This window comes from Nicotiana tomentosiformis, chromosome 2 (genome assembly GCF_000390325.3).
Source record: "Nicotiana tomentosiformis chromosome 2, ASM39032v3, whole genome shotgun sequence".
Lineage (NCBI taxonomy): Eukaryota > Viridiplantae > Streptophyta > Magnoliopsida > Solanales > Solanaceae > Nicotiana > Nicotiana tomentosiformis.
Genome location: NC_090813.1, coordinates 75,352,829 through 75,380,195, shown reverse-complemented (window position 1 = coordinate 75,380,195; position 27,367 = coordinate 75,352,829). Strand labels below are relative to the sequence as shown.

Sequence of the window (27,367 nt, the reverse complement as noted above, 5' to 3'; positions counted from 1 at the left end):
AATAATCTTATAATCTTAATTATTTTTATAAAACTATGTCTTTAAGGGTAAAATTGAGAAGTTATGAACTTAAATATGGCACGTCATTGCGGGTGAAAAGGTGGGAAAGCAGAAAAAGAAAAACTTTTAGCCCTTTCCTCTCTCCTACATTTCTCTTTTCTCATCACAGTATCACATATGTCGAGTTATTCAATTTCTTAACTGTTTGCAGACCGGTGGATATACTACTGCCAATCTGATATGGGACATGATGCAAGCTCGTAAAATTATACCAACATTTCCTGCTGTTCAAGCATATTACGACGGCTTGAAGGTGAGTTTTCGTGACTTGATGACAAATCCATTGGTTCTTCCGTCACGTTTAGATTGTTAGTGATATATTAGATATGCCCCAGATCCAATCTCATATTTGATGATTTGAACATATTTTTGTGAATGTTATTTGATATAAAAATATATGGCATTTGATATTCGTTTATCATAGTTATTATTAATTGCTTGATTAATTTAATAAGGTCATTGATTAAATTTTGAGACTTGTCATCATGATTGAGATCATGATAATGAGAGTAAAGTCTCTTACAATTTAATTTAAATTTTGTTCTTGATCGTAGGATTATTAATTTGGACATTAGTAATCCGGTTAGATCAATATTTATGTGATCGTCTTTATGGGATAGAGATTAGTTGATCTCATTAACTAAATAACATAAATAGATGATGCATATAGAGATATGATCATTAAACCGATTCATTGGATAATTCCTAATGGTTAGAATTACCATAAACTGTCAATAGAATATTCTCTTGAAGAATGTGATGTAAGAGTTTCCTTTGACCTGATATCATCATAGTAATTGATAAGTTATTTATTGTACTTTGATACTAGACACCTATGGCCCTAGGGCGATAGTTGAAAGGATATTGGGTACGATTAAATACTTGTATAATTAGTGATTGATCAATATGGAATCTGTGAACTCTTGGTAATGAGTTTAAGCTCCATGTTGTCATAAATTATAACCGACCAAATTAAGACCTTGGCCAGGGCGATTGAATGAAAGAAGAAAAGAGTTTCTTAGGTCATTCAATGGTCGATTATTTTTTATATGAACACATAGTCGGCTGCCTATAGGATTTGACATTTGAACCATATCCTAGGGTGACCTAGAGCTATAAGGACAGAAGGAATTAATACATTATTCTTCTACAGGTTCTTGAGAGTAAATTATATACTTCATGATATCCGGCCGTTAAGGAGTGTTGCTAGACGACACCCTTAATTAGTATATTGATGTGATCAATTTACTACCGGTTTAATATTGAACCTATGGGGTCGCACACTAACGAGTGTCCTGATCTTTGCTAAAGGATTAATTACTTTATTATTTGATAATTAAATTAAAAAATTTAATTAGTCAAATAAATTTAGTTATTAGTCCAAATAAAATATTATTATATTCTTTGCTAGCACAGAGGATATAATTAATATTGTGGACAAGTTGAAGTTTTCTATTTTAAATAAAAAAAATTAAATTACATCTCTTTCTCTCTCTCTCTCTCTCTCTCTCTCTCTCTCTCTCTCTCTCTCTCTCTCTCTCTCTCTCTCTCTCTCTCTCTCTATATATATATATATATATATATATATATATATATATATATATATATATATATATATATATATATATATATATATATATATATACTTGGTAATTATAATTAATATTTGTAGAATTCAATTTAGAATTAAATTCCATAAATGAGTAACATGTTTTTATTTTAAAAGTATGACTAAGTTGTAGAATTCAATTTAGAATTGAATTCCATAAATGAGTTACATGTTTTTATTTTAAAATATTGACTAATTTGTAGAATTCAATTTAGAATTGAATTCCATAAATGAGTTACATGTTTTTATTTTAAAAGTATGACTAAGTTGTAGAATTCAATTTAGAATTAAATTCCATAAATTAGTTACATTTTTTTTTAAATATTTACCATAAAGCATATGATTTTTATTTTCCAATGAAAATTATGTATGTATGTATATATATATATATATATATATATATATATATATATATATATATATATATATATATGTGTGTGTGTGTGTGTGTGTGTGTGTGTGTGTGTGTGTGTGTGTGCGCGCGCGCGCGTATGTGGATCAGGGTGTGTGTGAGTGTGTGTGTGTGTGTGTGTGTGTGTGAGTCCTAATTAAGAATTAGTGTGATATAGATCTTATACATATTGTAAAAACCAAGAGAGTTATTCTTGAGAAGAAAATTACTTTGAGAAAGTAATAGTGCAATACAAAGCCAAGATAGAAAATATTAGTACAAGAAAATTGTAACGACCTGACCTGTCGTTTTGAGTATTACAACCTTGCTTCCCCCTTTACTGCTCAAATTATACTTTACAGCTGTTGTGTGAATTGTCGGGGTAATTGGTTCGGGTCCGGTGAGGTTTTGGAATGAATTGGAACACTTAGTTCCAAGGTTTAAAGCTTAAGTTAAAATAGTGATCGGATGTAGACTTATGTGTAAACGACCTCAGAATTTAATTCTGATGATTCCAATAGCTCTGTATGGTGATTTTGGACTTAGGAGCGTGTCCGAAAAATTATTTGGAGGTCCGTAGTGGAATTTGGCGTGAATTGCCGAAAGTTAAATTTTTGGGAAATTTGACCGGGGAGTTGAGTTTTTGATATCGGGGTCGGAATCCGATTCTGGAAATTAAAATAGGTCCGTAATGTGAAATGTGACTTGTGTGTAAAATTTGAGGTCAATCGGACGTGATTTGATGTGTTTTGACGTAAGTTATAGAACTTGAAGTTTCAAGGTTCAATGATTTCGGATTGAGGTGTAATTCGTCGTTTCGATGTCTTTAGGTGTGATTTGAGGCATCGAGTAGGTCCGTGTTATGTTATGAGACTTATTGATACAATTAGTTGAGATCCCGGGGGCCTCGGGTGAATTTCGGACGGTTAACAGATCAAATTTGGACTTAAGGAAATGCTGGAACTGCTGCCTAATGGTGTGATCGCACCTGCGAAGATTTTGATCGCAGGTGCGAAGCCGCATGTGCGTGAAATAAGCCGCAGAAGCGGCCAAGAGTGGACTGGACAGTGCTCGCAGGTGCGAGGAATTTGCTGCATCTGCGAGGCCGCAGGTGCGAAGGGAAATGTGCATCTGCGAAGCCCGCAGAGGCGAGAATATCGCCGCAGATGCGAGTTTTTAGAGGGCCGGCTGTTTTCCGCAGGCACGCATTTTTGTCCACAAATGCGGATGCGCAGGTGCGAGCCTAGGTACCGCAGGTGCGGAAATGCCTGGGCAGTGTTTAAAAACGAGGGTTCCGAGAATTTTTCTCATTTTGGACATTTTGGAGCTTGGTTTGGGCGATTTTGGAGAGAAAATTTTTCACACAACTTGGGGTAAGTGTTCTTAACTCCCTTGTGATTATATTCCATGAATTCATCTTCATTTTGGGTATAAGATTATTGAATCTTCAAGAGAAATAGAAGAAAATTTCTATAATGTCACAAAACGAACTTTTCAAGTTTGAATACCGATTTGGAGTCGGATTTTGTGAAAATATTAGTATTTTGATATGGAATTAATTCCTATAAATTTTGTGGGCTGAATCAAATTAATTATGACTAGATTCGAGCCATTTGGAAGTTGATACGCACATAATGGGATTTCTAGAGCATTGTTTAGCTTGCTCGACATTGGATTCAGCTTGTTCGAGGTAAGTAACTCTTCTAATCTTGGAGTTGAGGGTATGAACCCTGAATATATGTATTTTGTGAATTGTTGGGAGGTGACGCACATGCTAGGTGACGGGCGTGTGGGCGTGCACTATAAAAATTGTGACATAATTGTTTCTACGGAATTTTATAGTTAAATAATCTTGGCATTTTCCATGCGGTTTTGTGTGTCAAAGAAATTGAGCTGAAAAGCATATTAAAAATCATGTTGAGACTATGTGCCAGTATTATTGGAACCCACAGATGTCATATTGCTGTGAATTATTGTGTTAGATTGAAAATTCATACTCAGTCATATTGATTTTATTGCATATCATAACTCAGTTTTATGACTTTATTTTGATGCATATAAATATTTTGGGCCGAATGCCATGTTTTACTGAAATGCCCGAGTGGCTTGATTTGTGAGGATGAGTGTGGATCGGGACTGCTCGCCTGCAGCATACTTTATGACTGAGTGAGACCGAGGGCTTGATTTGTGAGGATGAGTGTGGATCGGGGCTGCCCGCCTGCAGCATACTTTATTATTATCGCACGTGAGTTGTCCGTGCAGATTATAGCGCTTGGGCTGAAGGAGCCCCTCCGGAGTCTGTACACACCCCCAGTGAGCGCAGGTACCTACTGAGTGCGAGTGCCGAGTGCTGAGTGACTGGGAGGCATGAGTGATTGTGAGGTATGCCCGAGTGGCAAGAGTGATTGTGAGGTATGCTCGAGTGGCAAGAGTGATTGTGAGGTATGCCCGAGTGGCACGAGTGACTGTGAGGTTGCCCGAGGGGCTGTATATGAGTGATGTTCTGCCCGAGGGGCTGTTTATGATTTTATCACTGAATTGCATCGCATTGGCATGCACACATGACATACAGGCATAGAGATGTATTTTTTCTCATGTTGTACAACATCACATCATTCATGATTTCTCACATATTTTTGACACATGGGCATTGTGATGCATTTGTTTTACATGGGTTATCCGGAAGGAAAAATAAAACATCTTATTTATTATTGACAGGATTTTGGGAGAAATTTATTGTTTTCAAACTATTTATATTATTGGAAATTTCGGCAAACGATTTGGGTTTTTCACTGAGATATTTGAAAGGAAGAACTATAATTTTTGAAATTATTATTTGGCTGAATATTTTATCCCTGAGTTATTTCTGGTATTATTTGCTTTATGTTGTTATGGATTGTTGTGGACTATTGGTTTTGGACTCGACTTGGTGAAAACTCGTCACTACTTTCAACCTACGGCTAGGTTTGTTACTTACTCAGTACATGGGGTCGGTTGTACTGATACTACACTTCTGCACATTGCGTGCAGATGTTGGCTGTTGTTGTTGCTGTGCTCGATGGTTGTGGTACTTGAAGATGTACCTGCATTCCTGTTGTAGCTTCCTTTTGTTTAGGGTAGCCTTAGATTTATAAAAGCTCTGTTTATGTATTATTCAAACAGACTATGTATTTATTTCATTTCTGCTTTGTATACTCTATTCTTATAAGCTCATGATTTGTACTACCAGTTCTTGGGGGATGTATAAGATTAAGATATTTATTCACTTAAATTACTTTAAATAATTGTTATTGGAATTGGATAGTTGAAAGTTGGCTTACCTAGCGGGTTGAGTTAGGTGTCATCACGACTAGTTGGATTTTGGGTCGTGACAAGGTGGTATCAGAGCACTAGGTTCATAGGCTCTACAAATCATGAGCAAGTGTCTAGTAGAGTCTTGCAGATCGGTATGATGACGTCCATACTTATCTTCGAGAGGCTATAGGCATTTAGGATATATACTTCCCATCTTTCTTTCCTTATCGTACGAGATTGATTCAGCTTGAGACATAACTCTTTGAATTCCTTTCACGTATTCGTATGCGTATATGAGCGCTCGGTATCAGCTGTGCATCGACGGCTTGTGATTTTATGAACGAGGTTCAAGAGGTGTATTCTGTGTTTTGGTAATGGGCAAGTCTGGAGGACTTGAGGCCAAGTTTAGACCGCAACTTAGGCTCTGTAGCTTCAGTTGTAACCTGTACATTTGGACTCATATGTCCGGTAATATCCCTACGAGTGGAAGTTGTCGCTCGATGAGCGGCGGAATGGCTTTGTGATGAGTATGATCTAAATGCGGGATGTATTAAGACGATTTGAATATGACGAGAAGTGTTCCCTTGAAATGTAAAGAAATGGCCACTGTGTGCTTGATTTTCGTTTTAATGTAACGTACAGTCTTAAGTATGAATGTTTGAAGGATCTTTCATATTGTTAAACTTTTGGGGTAAATTAAATTCTCATGTTTGGGTAATGAGTTTGGACACAGATTGACTAAGTGATTGCATAGTAATTGTGACTGCGAAAAGATATAACAAGATACCAGATTGAGGCTAAGCAGGTGGATTATCCCCTGCGGGATAATCTATGTAGGAGTATTTCTTATGATGTGAGTGGAGGGTTTCTTTTCTGCCGACGGGGTGTATGGGTGGAGATTTGAATCTGAATCTGGTTGAGAAAGTTGACTTGTGTGTTAAGGGATGAATACGAGCTTAGCGGATGATTGAGGTATTTTTATGGTTGGCATTGTATGAACTTGGGAAGAAGTTTCGTTGGACTGACTGTGGCATTATGGCAGTAAGAGAGTATTGGTATTGTGAGTTATGGAATGTTTTAATCTATGGCTTTGAGCCAAGTTGGGGAGTCTGCTATTGACCATTTGATTTCATGGTTACGTGTTAAATTTTAATTTTGGTCGGAGGCATACTTATAGGTTAGCTATGACTTGCAGAAGTTGAGATAAAGGATGACTCGAATAAGGAAATTCCTGGTTAAGGATTATATTTCACGTATGAGTAAATGAAATTTGCAGGATGAGTGAGTTGTTATTGGTGAATAATGTAGTGCGCACGAAGTATGAATTTGATATGTGGTGTTAAAGTAGAGTTACTTCTTTGAGTGTTGTGGTGCTAATGGGGCACATGTGTTTTGGCCCATTTGGGCGGTGCAATTAGATTTGAGCAAAGTGGGTGACTCCCGAGAAAATTTCAGTGGGTTTGAGAATTATATATAGCAATTGAGAATGTTTCCGGACTTATGTAAATCCGAGATTTGCGTTTGATGGTGCCTGGACTTGCGGAAATTCTATATGACTATGGATTCTATATTTTTTTGTGTAAGGAAGGTAAGAAGAGAAATTTCAAATTCACATAATGCATTCTCAGAGTGAGTGTTATAGTTGTGGTATTTTTGGAGGTGCTTAAGAAGAATACAGTTGCTTATGGGCCGTAGGGCATTGTAGTTCTATGCTAAGGTTTGTAGGGTAAGTTATGGTTAAAGATCATGGTATTTTAGCAAGAAGAAGTATCAATCTGAAGACAAATTCGGAAGGGACTTGGAGAAATAGGACAACTGGGTAGTAGGTTGGATCAGTATGGTAATGGATAAGATCGGTTCTTTGGGTGCTTATGAGGTGGGGGTTTTCTATAGGTGCTTTGTGGCAATACACCTGAACTTGGCGACCTGCGTGGCTTGGTCGAGTTAGAGGAATTTAGTTTTAAGGACTTGATTATGTGCAAATGGATTCCAAAGTATTCTTGATGGTTTCTACCGGTGTGGAGAACGTTTGTGTATTGTGATTTTCTCCTGGAAAGAAGCAAGAGAAAGGTTTCTGACTAAAATGGTATGTAAATTATTGGTGACTCAAAGTTGATAATAAGATTCTTGTGCTCTTCACATGATGGAAATATAGATGTTATGTGTTGTACGAAAGCTAGATTTTCATGTACAAGGTGGCAGTACAATCTTGAAGAGAAGGTAACGAATGTTGGACAACATGGACGATTTCAAATAACTAGATGAATACTATTACTTCTTGGTGTTGTATGAGAAAGGGGCGGACTTCATAAGGCGCATTGTATTTTTACTGACGGATGTATAAATTAGTATTGCGGTACTCACATGGTTGATAGACTGTTGATATTCAAATTTTTGTCAAGTGACACGGAAGAACTTTTAAAGTATTTCTCGTGGGATGATCATGTATAAGAGAGGTGTTAGGCATTCGGGCGATGGAGATGGAATCAAATATGGTGATTCGCGTGTTCTACGGATTCGGAGATTGGGAGTTCCCAGGAGCAGATTGTTTCATGGTTGTGGACTGTGAAGTTGTGGCCGGAGCTAGCCATATGATAGAATATGTTATGATTCAGTCATTATGGATTTTCGAAAGAAGTTTTATCTATTTGTGGGTAACTCGATTTGATTTGGGGGTCCATAGGTAGGCCCAATTAAGATGTGTATTCTACACCGAGCCGGAACGGTTGGCTCCATACTACTATTATTGAGGGATGTGTCATTTGGTTGATGTTGAACTTATTCGTGTTCTCAAGTGATCTGTGAGTTATTACTTTATGCAACGAGGAGTTGTGATTCATTGGTTATGTGCACAGATAGTGCGGTTCTAATTGAGCTTTATAGCAGAATTTGAGTGTGATGAGTAATTGGGTATTGCATGATCAATAGCGTAATAGTTATGTCCTTTCAGGTTTTTGTGTGGTATTTTTGTCATTTGCCTCTCCGTCGTTATTAAATTGGAGCAGGGTGGCTCGGAGTATATAATATGAACCTTGTGTTAGAATCGGGTGATGGTTCTACGGTGTATGATGAATTTTCAGCGTTTCTTTGTGGAAGTACTTGTTAATCTGGCGGGGCAATTCTCTCATTTGAGTCATTTTCCATGACTGGGTACATTTGAATTGTTGCGTATTAGTGCACGGATGGCACGAGTTGTGGCTCCGAATTATATTGGTGCGGTATGTCTGTGGAGCAGTTATGTTTAGTAATATAAGGTCATTGGACCTGGAATGGGTACTATCAGGTTTAATTTTGGTATATTCAGGAGTATAATATTGAAAGTCAGCTCAGAAAGTGATTATGGTTCCGGTTGGGGCGAGAGACCTCCATGACTGTTGGTCTGATAAAGGGTTATGAGATTCTGCGTGTTTCTTTTATTATCAACAGTGTACGAAGGCTTTGGGATGAGGTTTGGTTCAATATGGGTTTGATACTAGTATGCAGTTGGTTTTGGAGTAGTCACTGCGATTAGGAATGGTGCTAAGAGCATGCGAGTTGTGTAATATGCTGGGTGATTATATCCGTGGTTATAATTATAGCACGATGCAGCTTATTCGAACTTATACAGTGTGTAAATGTAAGATTCATGTCTTGAAAGAAATTTTAAGGGTTGGAAATTAAACTCCAAGATTTATGGGCTAAGGTTAAATTAATGATTTTCAGTTGCATTGTGTAGTCAAGCCTATGTGGGATAGGGTGACGTGGGTTCACCCCCGAGTACGTGTGTGGTAAGATGGAACGGTGCTTTGATGGCTTGGAAACAACTCTTGGCACGTTCGAGGACGAACGTATATTTAAGTGGGGGAGAATGTAACGACCCGACCGGTCGTTTTGAGTATTACAACCTTGCTTCCCCCTTTACTGCTCAAATTATACTTTACAGTTATTGTGTGAATTGCCGGGGTAATTGATTCGGGTCCGGTGAGGTTTTGGAATGAATTGGAACACTTAATTCCAAGGTTTAAAGCTTAAGTTAAAATAGTGATCGGATGTCGACTTATGTACAAACGACCTCAGAATTTAATTCTGATGATTCCAATAGCTCCGTATGGTGATTTTGGACTTAGAAGCGTGTTCGGAAAATTATTTGGAGGTTCGTAGTGGAATTTGGCGTGAATTGCCGAAAGTTGAATTTTTGGGAAGTTTGACTGGGGAGTTGACTTTTTGATATCGGGGTCAGAATCCGATTCTGAAAATTGGAATAGGTCCTTAATGTGAAATGTGACTTGTGTGCAAAATTTGAGGTCAATCGGACGTGATTTGATGTGTTTTGACGTAAGTTATAGAACTTGAAGTTTCAAGGTTCAATGATTTCGGATTGATGTGTAATTCGTCGTTTCGATATCGTTAGGTGTGATTTGAGGCCTTGAGTAGGTCCGTGTTATATTATGGAACTTGTTGATACAATTGATTGAGGTCCTAGGGGCCTCGGGTGAGTTTCGGACGGTTAATGGATCAAATTTGGACTTAAGGAAATGCTGGAACTGCTGCCTACTAGTATGATCGAACCTGCGAAGATTTTGATCGCAGGTGCAAAGCCGCATGTGCGCGAAATAAGCCTCAGAAGCGGCCAAGAGTGGGACTGGACAGTGCTCGTAGGTGCGAGGAATTTGCCGCATCAACAAGACCATATATGCGAAGGGGAATGCGCATCTGCGAAGCCCGCAGAGGCGAGAATATCGCCGCATATGCGAGTTTTTAGAGGGCCGGCTGTTTTCCGCAGGCGCGCATTTTTGTCCGCAAATGCGGATGCGCAGGTGCGAGCCCAGGTACCGTAGGTGCGAAAATGCCTGGGCAGTGTTTAAAAACGAGGGTTCCGAGAATTTTTCTCATTTTGGACATTTTGGAGCTCGGTTTGGGCAATTTTGGAGAGAAAATTTCCACACAACTTGGGGTAAGTGTTCTTAACTCCCTTGTGATTATATTCCATGAATTCATCTTCATTTTGGGTGTAAGATTATTGAATCTTCAAGAGAAATAGAAGAAAATTTCTATAATGTCACAAAACAAACTTTTCAAGTTTGAATACCGATTTGGAGTCGGATTTTGTGAAAATATTAGTATTTTGATATGGAATTAATTCCTATAAATTTTGTGGGCTGAATCAAATTAATTGTGACTAGATTCGAGCCGTTTGGAAGTTGATACGCACATAATGGGATTTCTATAGCATTGTTTAGCTTGCTCGACATTGGATTCAGCTTGTTCGAGGTAAGTAACTCTTCTAATCTTGGAGTTGAGGGTATGAACCCTGAATATATGTATTTTGTGAATTGTTGGGAGGTGACGCACATGCTAGGTGACGGGCGTGTGGGCATGCACTATAGAAATTGTGACATAATTGTTTCTGCGGAATTTTATAGTTAAACAATCTTGGCATTTTTCATGCGGTTTTATGTGTCAAAGAAATTGAGCTGAAAAGCATATTAAAAATCATGTTGAGGCTATGTGCCAGTATTATTGGGACCCACAGAGGTCATATTGCTGTGAATTATTGTGCTAGATTGAAAATTCATACTCAGTCATATTGATTTTATTGCATATCATAACTCAGTTTTATGACTTTATTTTGATGCATATAAATATTTTGGGCCGAATGCCATGTTTTACTGAAATGCCCGAGTGGCTTGATTTGTGAGGATGAGTGTGGATCGGGGCTGCTCGCCTGCAGCATACTTTATGACTGAGTGAGGCTGAGGGCCTGATTTGTGAGGATGAGTGTGGATCGGGGCTGCCCGCCTGCAGCATACTTTATTATTATCGCACGTGAGTTGTCCGTGCAGATTATAGCGCTTGGGCTGAAGGAGCCCCTCCGGAGTCTGTACACACCCCCAGTGAGCGCAGGTACCTACTGAGTGCGAGTGCCGAGTGCTGAGTGACTGGGAGGCATGAGTGATTGTGAGGTATGCCCGAGTGGCAAGAGTGATTGTGAGGTATGCCCGAGTGGCAAGAGTGATTGCGAGGTATGCCCGAGTGGCAAGAGTGATTGTGAGGTATGCCTGAGTGGCACGAGTGATTGTGAGGTTGCCCGAGGGGCTGTATATGAGTGATGTTCTGCCCGAGGGGCTGTTTATGATTTTATCACTGAATTGCATCGCATTGGCATGCACACATGACATACAGGCATAGAGATGTATTTTTCCTCATGATGTACAACATCACATCATTCATGATTTCTCACATATTTTTGACATATGGGCATAGTGATGCATTTGTTTTACACGGGTTATCCGGAAGGAAAAATTAAACATCTTATTTATTATTGACAGGATTTTGGGAGAAATTAATTGTTTTCAAACTATTTATATTATTGGAAACTTCGGCAAACGATTTTGGGTTTTTCACTGAGATATTTGAAAGGAAGAACTATAATTTTTGAAATCATTATTTGGCTGAGTATTTTATCCCTGAGTTATTTTTGGTATTATTTACTTTATGTTGTTATGGATTGTTATGGACTATTGGTTTTGGACCCGACTTGGTGGAAACTCGTCACTACTTTCAACCTACGGCTAGGTTTGTTACTTACTCAGTACATGGGATCGGTTGTACTTATACTACACTTCTGCACATTGCGTGCAGATGTTGGCTGTTGTTGTTGCTGTGCTCGATGGTTGCGGGACTTGAAGATGTACCTGTGTTCCTGTTGTAGCCGCCTTTTGTTCAAGGTTGCCTTAGATTTATAAAAGCTTTGTTTATGTATTATTCAAACATACTATGTATTTATTTCATTTCCGCTTTGTATACTCTATTCTTAGAAGCTCATGATTTGTACTACCAGTTCTTGGGGGATGTATAAGATTAAGATGTTTATTCACTTAAATTACTTTAAATAATTGTTATTGGAATTGGATAGTTGAAAGTTGGCTTACCTAGCGTGTTGGGTTAGGTACCATCACGACTAGTTGGATTTTGGGTCGTGACAAAAATTATTTCTTGTTCTTCTTCCTTTGAGTTAAGATTTTTGAGAAAAATTTTAACACAATATTTTCATTCAATTTGTTCGCAGGATTTCATTGATCAAAGAGTTGATAGCAAAAATCAGTCTCGGTGTGGATACGCATAGAGTCTTCGCACTATTGAAGAAATTTAAAACGAGACTCTTTTCACCAGGTACGTCTTAGATCCGATCTTTGACATGCAAAATAATTTTTAAACACGAAAAGATCTGCCTAGGATTGTTATTGTCTTCCGCTGCGTGTTATGAACACTTCTATGCAATCCTACATAGATTGCAAGCAGCTCTTAGATGTTGTAGACAAAGTCCTTTGCTGCTCTTACTATTGACAACCAAAAATTCCAAGTATTTTTTTTTACAAGTCTACCAGATAACCGATTTTGGGATATATTCATATCCTATGGTTTGTCTGGATCAGTAGTAAACTGCATGTACTTGCATTCTTTCAATTTGCATTTTGTTGAAAGGTTGAAATAGAATGATGCAAAACCAGTGAGCTATAGTCCACCATTATTTTGTGATTATTCAAAATTAATAACTTCTCCAGCCGAGATGCATCTGGAAATAGGGCACTTCCATTCTGATATATGTGGTCATAATTTTTGGTAATTTCTGTGCATTTCAGGTTCGGGAGATACCAGCTGATAATTCAAGACTGCAACTAGTTTCTCGAACCTACAATAATCTGAGAAAGAGGTTTGGTAGGGGAGGTGGTGGGGGAGCTGGACGACCGTAGACAGAAGATTGAGGTCGTACAGCAGCTACCTTACCCTCAATCATTGGGTTCTTTTTGTACCCTAGAATGTCTGCCTTTTCCTGTTATTCCATAATTTAGGCCATTTGCTCATGTACCCGGCTCGACCAGATATATCGATTAATTGACATTGTTATGGAGGTAATGGTATTTATTTGCAACCTGCTAGTCATACTTTTTCTTGACTACGTAATGCTTAGAGAATGTATAAACACCAAGCTGTGGGATATGGTCTGTGTAGTGCCAATGTCTTAGGAGTGAGTTTGGTTTATTATACAAGAAAAATGAGTAGATAATATTGACTAAGAACAAGAAGAAAAGAAGAACAACTTATTAAAAATACTGTATCGTGGCAAGTCACTGCCTTGAAAGCGATTTCGACCTGACTAGGTGCAAATAGTTAAGACCGGTCGCTCCCCAAGGTTCCACAACACCTCCAAACACGTGCACTCGTGGCTGGAAGTTTAGAATTTGTACAAAATAGTTGCCCAGAAAGAAGAGAAGATGAAGGTATTTTCTGTGTTGGATAATTCACAAAGAAGACTGCCTTTTTATAGGCAAAGTTGTTGGACAGTTACAGATGAAGGAATTAATCTGTAGATGTTACAGAAATTAAAAATGTTATAGGAAGAAAGTAATGATTAGCAAGATGAATTCTTGGTTAAGAATTGAGTTAGTTATGATGGCTAATCCACAACCTATTTATAGGTAATTAGGGAGGTTGCATGTATGACAAGTGTGGAGACCCTTTTAACACTTGTCCAAATATATTAGTCCACTTGGCTTCAATATTAACAAGTGTACCTAGTCTTCCATGCATGAACACACATGGTAGATTTACATAGCCACTTGTCAAAGCCCCTCAACACTTAACTTTAAGGTTTCATGCAAGAAGCCACTTGAAAATTGAAAGGACACTTGTAAAATAAAAAGACCCATGGCTATTGGTGGTAAATAGATTTTTAAAAAGAAATCTTTGACTTTGCATTATAAATAATACCAACAATCCCCCACTAATGCAAAGACAAAAATAGAACAATTTTGGGCAAAAGAAGGAACATGTACTTAAGTGTCAATATCTTTCGATTTGAATTGACATGTAGTGAAATGAGGCAACAACTAACATCCACAAAGTGAAGTACTCTTGAACTAAATGGACATTAGTTGAGAACCCCACAATACATACTATATCCTTAATTTTATGCAAACTCCGCGATACTAACAAAGTGCTTTTATAGTCATGCACATACCTTGGGTCTCATGAGTGCTCTAGAAAGACATTCCAAGTCTTTCATAAAAGGCGACCGCACCTCTACACTCACGTAAGTGATTCCATCATGTCCATCTACACATAGACTACCTTAAGGCTATGGAATCATTAAGAGCAAAATAAGCTCAATCTTATAAAGCACTACCACACGCCATAGGGATAGGAAATGTAGTGCATATTGAGGTCTCATATGGCTTCGTTTGCCACAAACGAGTATCCACCATACTTCCTCAATCCATGGGCTTTAGCCCCATCCCCCTCGACGTTTCAAGGATAACTCTCCTTGCCAAACCCTTGGTTAAAGGATCCGCCAAATTTCTTTCGGATCTTACATATTCCAAGGAAATAACACCATGTTTCAATAATTATTTTTACCGCACCATGCCTAATGCGGATATGTCTCCTTTTTTCATTGTACACATTATTTTTGGCAATTCCAATTGCCGCCTGTGAGTCACAATGTAGAGAAACTGGCGAAGCTTGTCTTCCCTACAAAATCACGTCTGCCAATAAGTTTCTCAACCATTCGGCTTCTTGCCCTGCCAACTCAAGAGCAATGAATTCAGACTCCATAGTAGATCGTGCTATACAAGTCTATTTTGAAGACTTTCATGAAATAGCACCTGCACCCAAAGTAAACACATAGCCACTAATGGAGCTAACTTCATCATTGTCAGTAACCCAGTTTGCATCACAAAATCCTTCTAAAATAGCAGGAAATTTATTAAAATGCAAACACCAATCCATAGTACCTCTCAAATACCTTAGTAAACGATGAAGAGCATTCCAGTGTTCACCACTAGGGTTGTGAGTATATCTACTCAATCTACTAACAGCATAAGCAATATCATGTCATGTATAATTCATGAGAAACATTACACTACCGATTATCTTATCATACTCAGTTTGAGAAATACTAGATTCCTTATTCCTTTTCAAGTGTATGCTAGGATCATAAGGAGTTCTCACAGGTGCTACATCAAAACAATTAAACCTTTTCAATATTTTCTCAATATAATGAGACTGAGACAATGAAAAACCATTAGAAGTTCTTTTGATTTTAACCCCTAAAATCACATCTGCTTCTCCGAGATCTTTCATTTCAAATTTAGAAGACAAAAAATTCTTAGTCTCATTAACGACATTCACATTAGGGTCAAAGATTAACATGTCATCCACATACAAACATATAATAACACAATCTGATCCTATCATCTTGGAATAAACACAAGTGTCAGATGCATTAACAACAAAACTATTACCCACTAATGTGCTATTAAATTTTTCGTACCATTGCTTAGGTGCCTGGTTTAGACCATACAAAGACTTTCTCAATTTGCATGATTTATTCTCCTGTCCTTGGATCACAAATCCCTCAGGTTGAGACATATAGATCTCTTCCTTTAAATCACCATTTAGGAAAGCCGTTTTAACATCCATTTGATGTATCACTAAATTATGAATAGCCGCTAAAGCAATAAGAGTTCTAATAGTCGCTATCTTAGTCACAGGAGAATAAGTGTCAAAGCAATCAATGTCTTTCTTTTGGTTAAAACTCCTAATAACAAGTCTAGCCTTATATTTCTCAATTGTACTATCAGGTCTCAATTTCTTCTTAAATATCCACTTGCTACTTATGGGTTTACAACCTTTAGGCAAATCAGACAAGTCCCGAGTGTGATTAGAAACTATAGAGTCTAATTCACTTTTAATGGACTCTTTCCAAAAAATAGCATCTATTGACCTCATCGCTTCATTATAAGTCTTAAGGTCTTCTTCTATTAAATAGATAGACACTAATTCATCATTCAAAACATCAAGATTAACATTTTCAGTCAAGAAAGTAGTGATAAAGTCAACACCAAAGCTAGCTTCAATTCTACGCCTCTTACTTCTTCTAAGTTTATTTTCATGCTCATTAGCAGTAACGCTAGAAGAAGGCACAATATGAGAATTAACAGATATAGACATAGAAGCATTATTAGGCACATCACTAGGCACATTATTTTTCAATGGAAAAACATGCTCAAAAAATTCTACATCTCTAGATTCACAAATAGAACTATCATTCAAAGACATAAATCTATATGTAGCACTATTTTGAGCATAACCAATGAAAATAACATCAAAAGTCTTGGGTCCAACAGTTACTTGTTTAAAATCAGGTAGACCAACCTTAGCCAAACACCCCCACACTTTCAGAATTTTCAAGTTAGGGGCAAACCTTTTCCATAACTCATACAGGTTTTATCTAACTTCTTATGAGGGACTTTATTAAGAACATAACATGCAGATAAAACAGATCCCCCCCCCTCCCACATATTATTAAAAAAACCCAAACTCAAAAGCATAGAGTTCATCATTTCCTTAAGCGTTTTATTTTTTGTTCGGCTACATCATTTTGTTGGGGAGTGTAGGGAGAACTAACCTCATGTATAATACCATTTTCTCTCACAAAAGGCTTCTAGAGTATTAGTATTATATTCACCACCCCGGTCAGACCTAAGCCTCTTGATTTTTCTGTCTAATTTATTTTCTACTTCTGCCTTGTATTTCAAAAATATGCTTTCAATCTCATCTTTTGACTTAAGAAGATATACCTTAGTGTATCTAGAAAAGTCATCTACAAAGGTGATGTAGTATTTCTTTCCACCTTTACTAATAGTGTTCTTGAAATCTGCTAAGTCTGAATATACTAGTTCAAGCAATTATGTAGTTCTACTGATTACATTCTTAAAAGGCTTTTTAGTATGTTTTGCTTCTACACAAACATGACACTTAGAAAAATTATCAACATTAACTGCAAGAATTAATTCCATTTTTCTAAGTCTTTTAATAGAAGCAATATTAACATGACCTAGTCTACCATGACACAAATCAATAGACTCAGCAATATAAGCAGAATTGAAAGTGCTGGCACTATTAATAATCTCTTGAGCGATGTTGTAACGACCTGATCGGTCGTTTCGAGAGTTATAACCATGTTTTCCCCATTCCTACTTCTTTTTGTGTTATTCAGCTATATTATGTTATATCGGGTTAGTTGGTTCGAGTCCGGAAGGAACTCGGGGTGAAATGAGACACTTAGTCTCATAATTAAAAATTTTAAGTTAGAAAAGTGGACCGGATATGGACCTATATGTAAATGACCTCAGATTTGAATTTTGATGATTCCAATAGCTTCGTATGGTGATTTTGGGCTTAAGAGCGTGTCCGAAATATTATTTGGAAGTCCGTAGAGGAATTAGGCTTGAAATGCCGAAAGTTTTATTTTTGAGAAGTTTGACCGGGGGTTGACTTTTTGATATCGGGGTCGGAATCTGATTCTAAAAATTGGAATACCTCTGTTATGTCATTTAGGACTTGTGTGCAAAATTTGAGGTCAATCGGACGTGATTTGATAGGTTCCGGAGTTGTTTGTAGAAATTAGAAATTTCAAAGTTCATTAGGCTTGAATTGGGGTGTAATTCATGGTTTTAGCGCTGTTTGGGGTGATTTGAGGATTCGACTAAGTTCGTATGATGTTTTAGGACTTGTTGGTATATTTGGTTGAGGTCCCGAGGGCCTCGGGTGAGTTTCGGATGGTTAACGGATCAAAAATTGAACTAGAACAGCTGTTGCAATTTCCTTCTGTTGGAAATTGCTTCTGCCCAGAAATCGAGCCCAGATTGAGCTCAGGGTCGAGGTCCACGATCGAAGACCAGATCGAGCTCAAGGTCGAGGGCCACGATCGAAGCCTTGATCGAGCTCAAGGTCAAGGGCCACGATCGAAGCCATGATCGAGCACAGAGTCGAGGGCCACGATCGAATCCCAGATCGAACTCAAGGATCGAGAACAGAATCGAGGGGTAGGACCGAGGACCAGGATCGAGGACCTCGATCGAAGGCCAAGATCGAGGCAGAACCGAGGATGTCTGGGCAGAATTATTAAAAATAGGGACTTCATCCCATTTGCCATTTTTGACAAATTGGAGTTTGGGGAGAGGCGATTTTTGATATATTTTCAAGGAAAACTTGAGGTAAGTCCCTTGTGATCATTTCTACTCCATAATATTGAATTATCATCGAGTAATCCGACTAGATTACATGATTTTGAGGCGTAAATCAGAGATTGAAACTTAGAAATTTGGAAATTAGATTTGTAGATTTGAGGGTCGAGTTGAGGTCGGATTTTGGTAAAATTAGTATGGGTAGACTCGTGGTTGAATGGGATTTCGGATTTTGTAACTTTTATCGGGTTCCGAGACGTGGGCCCCACAGGCAAATTTTGAGCCAATTTCGGATTTTGGTCTAATTTTGAAGCTTTTCTTATGGAATTCATTCCATTAGCGTATATTGATGGTATTATACTGATTTTGAATAGATTTAGAGCATTTGGAGGCCGAGTCCAGAGGCAAGAGCATTGCGGGGTAGAGATTTGACCGGTTTGAGGTAATTAACGATTGTAAATCTAGTCCTGAGGGTATGAAACCCAGGATTTTGTATCATTCTACTATTTTTAGTGACGCACATGCTAGGTGACGGGCATGTGGGCGTGCACTATTGGGGATTTGTGACTTGGTCCGCCCCGTAGCAACTGTAAAGTTGCATACTTTGTTGAAACCATTGATACTTATATGATTTAGAAAGATTTTATGTAAATTGAGCTGAATGCCATGTTTGGGCCTTGCGCCAATGCTGTTTGGACCCTTAGGGGCTGTTTTGTATCATCCTCTCACTGTTTTCGATTGAAAAATCTATACTCAGTCATGTTTATACTTGTTTACTGCATAACTCAGTTTTATGACTCTATTTTGATGCATATAAATGTTTTGGGCCGAATGCCCTGTTTTACTGAAATGCCCGAGTGGCTTGATTTGTGAGGATGAGTGTAGATCGGGGCTGCCCGCCTACAACATACTTGTGACTGAGTGAGGCTGAGGGCCTGATTGGTGAGGATGAGTGTGGATCGGGGCTGCCCGCCTGCAGTATACTTTATTATTATCGCACGTGAGTTGTCCGTGCAGATTATAGCGCTTGGGCTGAAGGAGCCCCTCTGGAGTCTATACACACACCCAGTGAGTGCAGGTACCTACTGAGTGCGAGTGCCGAGTGCTGAGTGACTGGGAGACAAGAGTGATTGTGAGGTATGCCCGAGTGGCAAGAGTGATTGTGAGGTATGCCCGAGTGGCACGAGTGATTGTGAGGTCTGCCTGAGTGGTTGCTTATGATTTCACACCTTTGCATTGAGCCTTTGTTTGAAAAACTATTGGAAAATAAAAATAATTTTTATTGGAACTGGGTTTAAACGAGATGTTTGATTCAAATCCTAATTTTTAAGAGCATGTGATATTTTACTGAGATTTTCTGATATGAACGTTATATGCTTTATTGCTCGTCACTACTGCTCAGTCTTTATTTACTGTTGTTACTTACTGAATTGGCGTACTCACGTTACTCCCTGCACCCTGTGTGCAGATCCAGGTGTGGCTGGATACGGTAGCGGTTATTGAGTGTTCTGGTTGCAGATTTTCTTGGAGATAGCAAGGTAGTTGTTTGGCGATCGCAGCCCCTGCTCTTCTCCCTCTTATCTTCCTCTAGTAGTATTTAGCTATTTTTCCAGGCTGAGTTAGCCTTGATATTGTTAGACAGATTATAATAGATGATCATGACTAGTGATACCCCGATGTCGGACTTTTTTTTTCTGCACTTCTGTTTTTCTTTTATTTGAACTCTTTAAATGGAGGTTTTTATGTTAAATAACCTTGAAATTATCTTTGAAATGAAAATATCGTTTTGTTTTGGAAATGAATCGGCTTGCCTAGTTCCACGATAGGCGCCATCATGACAGGGGGTTAGTTTTGGGTCGTGACAGATGTTCAGTACAAATAAACCCCCCACTAAGGTAACCCTTCCCAACAAAGTCTCCCCCACGAGAAATAATAATTTTATCAGATTCAAAAATAAGTTTAAGACCTGCTTTGTTGAGAAACGCACCAGAAACTAAGTTTCTACGAAGGGAGGGTACATACAGAACATCGTTAAAGGCTAAGGTTTTTCCAGAAGTTAACTAAAGGAGAATTTTTCCTTTACCTATAACTCCAACTATGGTGGAGTTACCCATATAGACGCACTCGCCATTAGCAGATTCCTCAAAGTCATGAAACAACTCCTTGTTGGCGCAAAGGTGCCTTGAAATGCCTGTGTCCAGTATCTAGTCAGTCTTGTTAGCCACCATGTTTGCCTCAACAACCACAACAGCAATTAGGGTTATTCATTTGGATCGGATATCCGAAATCTGAACCGATCCGTTCAATTTCGGATTGGATCGGATTTCGTATTGTGTTTATTAAAAATTTCGGATTTCGGTTCGGATTCGGATTGGTATAATTTTAATACGATCCGATCCGATCCGATCCGAAATCTGAAATTATTAGGGCATGTATAAATTCTAAACTTTAATTCGGATAATTAGTACTTTCTTTACATTTTTCTCCAAGTTATTACCTTTACAATTGATGGATTTAGCTCTATTGGCACCATAGTACTCTTATAATTGTGTATAAATGTGAATTTTTCTTACTGTACTGCCTCTTTTACAAAGAAAATATACATATGAGTTTGCAACTTTGAGGCATAATAATCCGATCCGAAGTCCAAAAATTCGATCCGATCCAAACTTTAAAATCCGATCTGATCCAAACTTTAAAATTCGATCCGATCCAATATTAATTCGGATCGGATTCGGATTGTATTTTCTAGAATCCGAAATTCAAAAATTCGATCCGAAATGCGCTAAATCTGATCTGATCCATGCACAGCCCTATCAACAATGACATCACCACCCTCAGTAAGGTTAGCTTAGACTTGAGCTTTTCCTTCATTCTTTGAGCTTTGTCCTTGTCTCTAGTTGCACTGAAAAGCCTTGTGACCAATTTTGCCGCAGACATAGCAAGGTCCTTTAGACTTTTGAATATGTCCCTCCGGCTTACTGAAGTAATTCTGCTTCTTTACATGTCTTTTCTTCTGGCCTTTCTTCTGTTTTCCTTTAAATATGTCTTTCACAAAAGTACTAGAATATTCCACAAGGTTAGCTTTAGAAGAATTAAGAGAGAGAGAGAGAGAGAGAGATTTCATCTTATCCTTAAGCCGTTCAGACTCCTCATCTTTGAAACAGTTTGCTTCCTCAGTCCTCATGTGACTGATCAGTTCTTGAAGAGTTAAGTTTTTCTTCTTGTGTTTCAGTTGATTCCTGTAATCACTCCAGGAAGGTGGAAACTTTTCAAGCAGAACATTAGCCTGAAGAATCTCACACATTTTCATGCCTTCGTTCAAAACATCACCAGTCAAGTTCTCATACTCGTAAACCTACTCCATGACTGGCTTATCATTAACTATCTGAAACTTAATCCACTTTCCAACCACATACTTCTTTTTTCCCGCATCATTTGCTCCATATTTCTTCTCCAAACTGTCCCATATGACTTTAGCAGATTTATAATTTATAAACAAATCAAAGAGAGGGTTAGTCATATGGTTAAGCAGATGCCCTCTTACTGTTTTATTATCCTTTTTAAATTTCTTCTTAGCAGCAGCATCAACAACAACAATATTAGCAGTATTAGAACTTTCAGCAACAATATCAGCATGGGGATCGTTAAACAAAACATAATCAACTTCTAATTGTTCAAAGAAAATTAAAAAATTTTGGGACCAACGCTTATAATTGTTTCCATCTAAAGGCTCAAGCTTTGAGAGATCAGGAAGTGTTTTGTTCAAAGTGGTGGCCATTAGTCAATATTATATGCGAAATCACTTTCAAATTGTAAGAAAAATGAGTAGATAATATTGACTAAGAACAAGAAGGAAAGAAGAACAACTTATCAAAAATACTATGTCGTGGCAAGCCACTGCCTTGAAAGCGATTTCGGCCCGACTGGGTGCAAATCGTTAAGACCGGTCGCTCCCCAAGGTTCCATAACACCTCCAAACACATGCACTCGTGGCTGGAAGTTTAGAATTTGCACAAAATAGTTGCCCAAAAAAAAGAGAAGATGAAGGTATTTTCTGTGTTGGAAAATTCACAAAGAAGACTGCCTTTTTATAGGCAAAGTTGTTGGACAGTTATAGACGAAGGAATTATTCTGTAGCTGTTACAGAAATTAAAAATGTTGTAGGAAGAAAGTAATGATTAGCAAGATGAATTCTTGGTTAAGAATTGAGTTAGTTATGATGGCTAATCCACAACCTATTTATATGTAATTAGGGAGGTTGCATGTATGACAAGTGTGGAGACCCTTTTAATACTTGTCCAAATATATTAGTCCACTTGGCTTCAATATTAACAAGTGTACCTAGTCTTCCATGCATGAAGACACATGGTAGATTTGCATAGCCACTTGTCAAAACTCTTCAACACTTGGCTTTAAGGTTTCATGCAAGAAGCCACTTGAAAATTGATAGGACACTTGTAAAATAAAAAGACCCGTGGCTATTGATGGTAAATAGATTTTCAAAAAAAAATCTTTGATTTTACATTATAAATAATACCAACATATTATACGTCTAGTTTCGCATAAGGTTTGTAAATACGTACTGCAAGAGTATTTATATTAAGAAGATAAATAGTTTTTGTTCTTAATTGATTTGCAGAACTGTTAATCTCATTGACATCTATCAAAACTTACTTCTTAAAATGATTACATTAAATTCATTTAACTTTTCTCTTAAGTCCTTCAAGGTTCATGTTGCAACATAAAATCTATTTCTATGTACGTTCCCAATAAAAGGATAAATTAAAGAGAAGTTTCAACTGTTCGAGTTTCTCTTATAATAGAAGCAACAGTTGAGGTTCTTCAACTGTCTGTGTCATCAACATGCTTGCCTAGCATATAACATGGGTCATTTTAGTAAATTTAACTAAGCTGGTTATTTTGATTGGCCCATATTTATAATTACTGTAGCTACTTCAATGTTTTATGTTTGTCAAGACAGTTTTGCCCATGGATGATGCATTTTACACGTCATTCATAACAGTATGACGCATTTTCACTTTTCTTTTACAATCCCGCAAGTGGCGCTGAGTTGTAAGCTTTCAAAGCATTTCTTCATGGTTATATAGCCACGTGGCTTTTGTAGTCTTAAAAAGCTACTGGCTTCTCCGTATGACTACCATTATCTAGCTTACAAAAAAGTAAAATTCACAAAAGCAAAGAAAATTAAAATAAATAAAGAAGAAATTTTAGAAACAAAACTAAAAAATTGAAGATAAAGGAATACAAAGGAAAGCACTTGGACGCTCCATTAATACAGGTAATGCAAACTACAAATGTAAAATTAATTTTTTGCAAGCCTATCGTTAACTTCAAAATCTCACATTCTAACTTGAATTTTTTTAATGTTGCATCATAATTTTAGACGTAAAGCTTTACGAACTATATAAAGGTCAAATTGTAGATAAACTATTATTGGCATATATTTAGGTTAAATTGACTGGATAATCATACAAGTATTATGAAACTTTGTTTGGTTAAAAGTGGCCTTCAACAGCGTTTCTTTTATATAATTACATCACAAGTTTATGAATAAGTTGGATGTACCCTTTTGTCACCTTTTAGTGGCATATCAACTTTGCCATGACACGGAAGCAAAGGAAAGAGATATTTAGTTGGTAAACATTACATGTACTAGGTTTTTACTTAAATCATGCTAATTTACTATAGTTAAAAAATAAACTAAAGTAAAAATATGTATTATTTAATTATATTTTAATAATAATATTGTATGTTGAGACATGTATCACATATTCGTTGAATTAGTATTAAAAAAAACTCATGCCATAATTTTGTTAAAAATATAAACGAGGTGGAATCCGAGCAATAATGCCGCCACCATTTGCTACAATTATCCTAAAGATATTGATTGCAAATGCACATTCACAATATTAAGTTAAAATGGATATAGTAAAGAAAGAACTTCTCAATTTAACCGTAATTATCGGGAGACATGGGCCCACTCAAATTTTCCTTTCTCTCGAGAGTATCATAGCCCAATCCTAAAATTTCACACAACTCTTTAACTGCATTTGCAGCGTTTTACAAATGCATTATAGTTATGTTTTTCCTTCAATTTTATTGTGGCTATTGGCTTTAATAGCTTCTACCAAGTTTTTGACTTTGGAAGCAAAGACTTGCAATTTTGTTAGTAATAATTATTTTTCTTACGTGATTGATTATTTATTATTATCCATAAATAATAAACTTACAAGATCCCATATTTATTATCCGTCAATAACAAATTCAAAAGACCACAATAATTCGACGATGTCAAAACACAATATCATTATCTTCTTCTAAATAATTTTCATCTAATACTTGAACTAAAATTGGTTTTTATCTATACGCATTTTAATTTCCAGCATGAAGAAAGATGTTTAGCCAACTAAAGAGGAGAAGAACGGATGCCCCAGTCACGAAGTGTGAGAGGTTGGCCTTGGGGGGTAAGAGGAAGGGTAAAGGTAGGCCAAAGAAGTCTTGGGGAGAGGTAATCAGGAGGGACATGGCACAGCTTAAGCTAATCGAGGACATGACCCTGAATAGGAGGGTGTGGCGGTTAAGGATTAGGGTAGAAGGTTAGTAGGTAGTCGTGCGTTTCCCTTTTATCTTCAGTAGTTCATTAGTGTTAGTGTTAGTATGGTACCCTTTTATCCTGAGTTTGCTATTTTCGCATATCTTGTTATGTTATTACCTGTCACCAGTACTTCCTTAGTTTGCTATCGGTGCTCCTTTCATATTCTATATTGCTATCAGACCTCGGGTTTAATTTCTCTAAATAAATTGTCTTACTATTACTTGCTATAGGTACTTCTTTCATATTCTTTATTATTGCTATCTTCAATTTATTTTCCTAATATATTGTCTTGCTATGAATTGCTATCAACGCTTCTTCCATCTTCTTTAGCCGAGGGTCTACCGGAAATAGTCTCCCTACCCTCCCAGGATAGGGGTAAGGCTGCGTACATCATATCCTCCCCATGCATCACTTGTGAAATTTCACTGGGCGGTTGTTCTTCTTGTTGTTGTTGTAAAACAAAAGATGTACCAAATAGCCCGGGCCCAACATAGATCTTAGTTAAAATTGTGAAAGATAAGTTATTTTAATTATATTTCAAATATTTTTAAAAAGAAAAAATGGCATTGTATAGCCGCTCTCAAAATAATAGCTAAAAAAATATATTTTTTGTATATATATATTTTTTGTATGTTATATACAAAATTTATATACATTTTCGGCCAGCGAGTGTAAATAGTTTCTGGCGCTGGCTAAAAGTGAAAAAAGCCCTTTTAATAATTTATAAAACAAAAACTACTCTTCTTAGAATTGCAGAGAAACTACCTTACCAATAAAATTAATCTGCTTGAAAAGAAATTTGTGAGAATATTACACGTAAAACTGTGGTGTGTCAAAGGAATTTGCACACTAAATTTGCAAAAATTACTATGCTGTTATAAATAATATTAAGAGTGAATGTCCATTTATTATAAAATTACTTGGGAGCAAGTAAATAAACTAGTCTAGTTACTTGGTCATTAAGATTAGTTACTTGGTCACCAAGCAACTCTTTTATAAATAGGAGACTTCTCTCCTATTTATATTATCTCTCTCTAAATTCCTCTTATTTTACTTTATTTCATATTATTTCATAACACATTATCAATACGAAGTTCTAGCAAACTGAGTTGTTATGATGCTGTCAGTGCCAATAACGTCATTTAATGTTAATAATGTGGTAAGAACGATGACCTCGTACAAGGTGTCCAATGTCGGCATATATTCGGCCATCACAGTTAGCCTTTTCTAATCAAATTTCAAGTTTCTTTACACTTTGCTATCTATGTTATCGTACATGAACAAAATTGCTTTACGGAAAAGTTTTTCTTGAAACTTCACCCAAGTCATGTAAGCATTTTTGGCGTAAAGAACAATAAATATTTTTTCCTATAACAAGTATTATGTTCCTATGTATTAATATTAAGAAATATAAAGTGAAGATTTTTGAGAGAGCACGTATTTTTCCTTTCTATTTTTGTCACATATTTCTTCCATCTTAAAGTGGGTTAATTGTCGCAAAGGACACACAGTTTTAATTGATTATGTATTTTTCTATATTTGTTTGATACTTTTTATTTGATTGAGTTCAGTTAATGAAAATTTGTATATGTAAATTAAATTTAATCGCCACCAATAGTGAAAACCCGTCCCATAAGTCTAAAATAAGACATGATGTTATTGTGGATGTATGAATGGATGTGGACGTAGTAATTGACAAAATTATAATCGTCATCATTGTGGTAATGAGAACAATAATGGTTCTCAAAATAATTCTTCACTTTGTGAAAGTAATGTTTGCCATTGATTTGGCAGAGAGATTTTATAAAGCACGTATGAATTATTATGTTCCATTCCTGAAGTGAATGTGAAAACAATGTGATAATTATTATGAATAAATATTCATTCTTGGAAAAATATGAACGTGCTAGTGGTAGTGATTACACACACTCATCTCTAGAAAAAAGTTTGAGATAAAATAAGAATATAATGTTATTATTATGGCATTAATGATCATTGGTCACGTACGTATTATACGCAAAAATATTTTGGCAATGTTGTGAGCACGTAATTTTTGTCCTATGTTTAAAATACTCATAAAATAGTCCACATTAATTTTAACTGCTTTTATGGAATTTTAGGAGTCCGTTCTCTGATATATTTTAGTTTGTTTGGCATTAGGTTGCAATTTTCATAATTAAAAATCTCTTTAAATCATGAAAAAGTCAAAAAAAATAAATTATTATCTTGCATTCATAGCATTTTTAGACTTTAATTACATTATTAAAATACATAAAAATAATAAAAAAATGCATTTGTTAATTTGTCTTGTTTTTACATCGTTAGGTATAATTAATTGGCTAATTGGTTAATCAATAAAGTATTAGGTAAAATAGATTGATTGT

The 27,367-nt window shown here is 36.7% G+C and overlaps 1 long non-coding RNA gene across 1 annotated transcript; it reads left to right on the top strand.

Moving 5' to 3' along the window:
- The first annotated feature begins 122 nt into the window (after positions 1-122).
- LOC138904854 (uncharacterized) lies at positions 123-13,376 on the top strand. The gene is made up of 2 exons (XR_011413481.1): positions 123-313; positions 12,977-13,376. It is a non-coding gene; the product is annotated as an uncharacterized lncRNA (long non-coding RNA).
- The last annotated feature ends 13,991 nt before the right edge of the window (positions 13,377-27,367 follow it).